The 4,389-nt window shown below is 27.3% G+C and overlaps 1 long non-coding RNA gene across 4 annotated transcripts; it reads left to right on the top strand.

Moving 5' to 3' along the window:
- The first annotated feature begins 311 nt into the window (after nt 1-311).
- LOC111876242 (uncharacterized) lies at nt 312-2,261 on the top strand. 4 transcript variants are annotated; one of them, XR_006186698.2, is made up of 5 exons: nt 312-518; nt 602-669; nt 844-973; nt 1,052-1,325; nt 2,049-2,261. It is a non-coding gene; the product is annotated as an uncharacterized LOC111876242 (long non-coding RNA). The 4 variants fall into 4 exon arrangements; XR_006186700.2 differs by having other exon boundaries at nt 327-518; nt 1,052-1,329; XR_006186701.2 differs by lacking the exon at nt 2,049-2,261 and adding an exon at nt 1,705-2,040 and having other exon boundaries at nt 327-518.
- The last annotated feature ends 2,128 nt before the right edge of the window (nt 2,262-4,389 follow it).

A 4,389-nucleotide genomic window follows, 5' to 3' on the forward strand; every position in this document is an offset into this window, starting at 1 on the left:
TATATATATATATATATATATATATATATATATATATATATATATATATATATATATATATATATATATATATATATATATATATATACTATCTTATAAAAGAAATCTCCTTATTTCTAAAAGTAGATTGAATATAATAATAATATTTTTTTAAGACGTCCAAACCATTAAGCTTTAAGTACAACAACTCTCTAATATAATAATAATAAAAATTTAAATATTCAAAAAGAATAATATATTGAGTACAAATAATAAAACATCATGTACAATTTCACAATGCCACCTTTATTCCTTGATTATCTCCATCTCAACCTCATCAAATTGAATCAAAAGTGAATTGTCCGGTAAATCCTGTTGATCGAGTCTATGTTGAATACTAAAATCTCGGCAAATATCCATGTATTTTGGTTGCCTTCCCTTATACCTTGCGTAGCTTTTCTCCATCGTATAATCTCTCTATCTCTCCACAATATTTCCCATCCTGTTCTTATTTTTTGCACTGAATTTCATTTTTTCAAGTAAACACCTCCTATTTACAGGTTTCTCTCGATCCAGAAGAAACTTTCTCCATTTCTCTAACCGTGTATGTATGTGATTACAGGTCCTGAAAGCAAAAACTTTTTTTACTGATGTTTGTATTTGGTTTGTTTGGTCACATGTATGATAAAGGTATCTCTCTCTTTCACTCATGTTATGTTTTTTTTTTTCTCTCAATCATACAAAAAATTTGTGCTTTTTGTTGGTTAAAAACTATAATCCCTTTATATTTCGAACTTGATTGTGATTTAAACTGTCTTTTTCTTCTTTGATTCTTGACTTTGGAATGTAATTATCCTTGACTAGAGGCAAGAAATTGGTACAATGGATCGAGGCCAAGCATTGATAAGTAGAAGACGAAACTGTTAATCTGTTAAGCAATAAAGAAAAGTAATTGATGTTGTAGATATGGTGTTGTTTGGGGTTCGTGTTGAAGGTTTTGTTCGATTTTCAGTCTCAATTCCTCATTTTCATAGTCATCTATACTGATATGAATCCTAAATTGTTTTTACAGGAAAGCGAAAACAAAAGGAGGGTTGTACGGTGTTTGAAACTATAATTTTCTCCCCTTATCTATTTGTCTTTTCCGATTTAAGTTTTCTTATTATTTCTGGTCTTCGGTATTTTGCTATTGTGTTTTCCGATTTAGCTTTAATTATTTTTGTTTTTATGTTTTTTACTTGCAAATTTAGATACTTATGACAATACAATTATGCAGGTGTGATTTACCAAGAACATGGTCAATTTAATAAACTGTGTGAGGTGTTGCGCAAATGGAAGTATTGCTGGTAGGTTAGTTTATATCTTATTGATTTGCAAGTGTGAGTTATAATGAAGAACCAACAAACAAATCCCAATTCAGATCTAAGGCTTTGAGCTTCTGATGTTTATTTTTAGTGTAGCCTATATTTATTCTTTTCTATGTTCAAGTACATTTCTATGCTCAAAGAGGTAAAATTAATCGATTCTCACATTATTACCACCCATTTTGTTTTGAAGAAAAAAAGTAACGTGTTTTGAGTTAAGTCTTTTGGGTATGTTCCTTTATACCCATTAATTGGCTGCTTTCAAGTGGTTATCACACTGTGCATTAAAATAGTATTAAAGTCATATTCTCAATTACACATGGATTGAGGTTTAATCGTTTCATTTCATTTTGTTATGTAGGAACAAAAGCACATTCATAATGAAGTTTCTTTTAGCTTTGGATTTAATATGATTATTTGACCTACTCTACATTTTTATTAAATGTAATGCAATGCCTTTTTTTATATTTAAGGAAGTGGCTTTTCTCTAATCATACATAATCCAAAGTTTACCCCAAGTTGTGTGATTAATCTTTTGGTTTAAAGCTTCAGGCTCAATTGAAATAAACCCCCTATGTTTTATCCTTATGTAATAATCAAATTTTGATAAAGATCTTCCATGTTTGGTTGAAGATTTTGACAAGAGATTCATTATGTTCTGGTGGTTAGGAGGGCTAACTTCAAATTTATGGTTTTTGCTTTTAGCTCTTGCAACGCAAAACAAGCTCCAAGTCAAGAAGATGATTTTCTAATATGAATTGTTTGATACTTTGGAATTTGGTTAGCAAGAAATGAAAGGGAGTTTAATAGATAAACATTAAATTATTTTATTATATTTATTTGTTTTTCAGATATTTTTTGTTCTCTTTGTCATTTGATGTTGTATTTAGAACAATAAGATTAATTGGTTGGTTTTCATGTGGAGGAAGTTGTACAAGTGAAAAGATTGCAGGTTGATAAAATACTTCGTTGGTTAAAGTAAGGTTATAATAAGTATTGTTTTTTTAGTCTTTTTTAACATTCAAATTTAAATGTTTGGTTCACATTTGCACGAAAGTTATACAAATGAAAGGATTGAGGGATTATACAATTTGTATTGTTGTTGTTGATATTTTATTTTAATGATGTTTTTTATTTATAAATATATTATTACAAAATCTATTTCATTACTATTTTAATATTTTTATTTATTGAAAGAAATTTACTTATTTATTTTGTATTGTTAATTCGTTTTTGAACGTGTTATCTACGGGTATAAGTTGATTAAAAAATTATGGTAACTTCAATTTTAAAAATAAAAATAAAACTAGAATGTGTGTATTTTATTTTTGATTTTTATTAGTGATTTTAATTTCAATGATTTAAATAGTAATAAAAAACCAACTAAATCAACAATATATATTTGCTTTTAATCTAAAATTATATATTTTAACTTTATAAAAAAAAAGCAACCTAATTTTATTTTTGACCCAAAATATCAACAATGAATATAAATATCTTTTAATAGTATATGATATTATTAATACGTCATGTGTTCTTTGAAAAACAATTATATTCTGAAATGAAATTGTTTGTCATCCACCAAAAAGAAAAGTAATAGACACATGAAAATAATATGCCGAAATAAAGTTAAACTCATCAGTTGTATTGGTTTAAAGTCATGAAACTATTCGGCCTCGGTCGTGTTTCATATGTAGTAATATTATATAATTTTATGAGCTAGAGCTCAAAGTGAATTAGTTACATCTTAAATCGATTATTAAATTCTACATCAACTTAATGTTTAACAACAAAGTAGTGTCTCGCAACATTGCACGGGTAATTTACAAATTGCAAGACATGGTTACTTGTGAAATATAGTTTTAGTTTTGAGTTATGAACTATTTTTCAATGAAAAAAATAATTTGAAATTTACAAGTTGCAAAATATTTATGAGTTTCGCAATACATTTTTCAAAGTCTTAAAAACTATAAGAACTTATTTTTGCTATGACAACATTTTGAGTATAATTTGAGTAATTATAACAATTTGGAGATCATCAATAAAATTTAAATGTCTAATTAAAAATTTAAGGATTTTTTATTTGAAAAAAAAAACAACTTCAGAATCTCTTCGAATCAAAAAATGACCAAATTCCAAATTTGTATTATTTTTACTATCTCTAAATAAAATTGCGTAAATGTTAGATGCAGCAAAGAAAAAGTTATTATTTTAATGAATATTGTTTTTGAAAGATAGTTTTTTTTTTACCGGCAAATCTGAATACACATATCTCCAACAAGACTTGTACTCTCAACCTTTAGGAGGGAAAACAACATCGATACCGTTGTGCTACAAACATTTTGGTTTTTTGAAATTTGGTTTTTTGAAATATAGTTGATTTTAGTTTTTTTTTTATTACCATGTTTTAAGAAATAAATATATACAATTGATATCTTAAGTGGATAAATAAATATAAAAAACACATTATTATTCCTTTCTAAAACCTTTGGCTACATAATACATACTAAAAACTTTCATTATCTAATGTCAGCCACACCATCTTCACGTTGAGCACCCTAAACTCTAAACTCTTAACCCTAGACCGAGACCCCATACCTTAAACCCTAAATCCTAATACCCAAAACACGAAACTCTAAATTTGATGACTTAAAAAGAACTACTCTAAAAAAACTATTCACTGCCCATCAAAAGGAATGTGATGGATCGGAAATATATATATATATATATATATATATATATATATATATATATATATATATATATATATATATATATATATATTCACCGCACCACTTCTCCCCCCTCCTCACACATACACCCCCCCCCCCCCCCTCTCTCAAAACCTTGGACGTTGATGGACATATATATTGTAAATCTCTTAACCATTGGTCACCGATGTAGATGTTTATCTTCTAGACCCAGTATTTTTGTATGACTAACAATATGGTGTATTGTCCAGAGGGATCTCACGTGCAAATACAAAAGTATTAGTAAAGTCTAACAAAAATTTTTAAATTAATGGAGTCTATACAAAAAACGTGGT

This window comes from Lactuca sativa, chromosome 1 (assembly GCF_002870075.4).
Source record: "Lactuca sativa cultivar Salinas chromosome 1, Lsat_Salinas_v11, whole genome shotgun sequence".
Classification (NCBI taxonomy): Eukaryota; Viridiplantae; Streptophyta; class Magnoliopsida; order Asterales; family Asteraceae; genus Lactuca; species Lactuca sativa.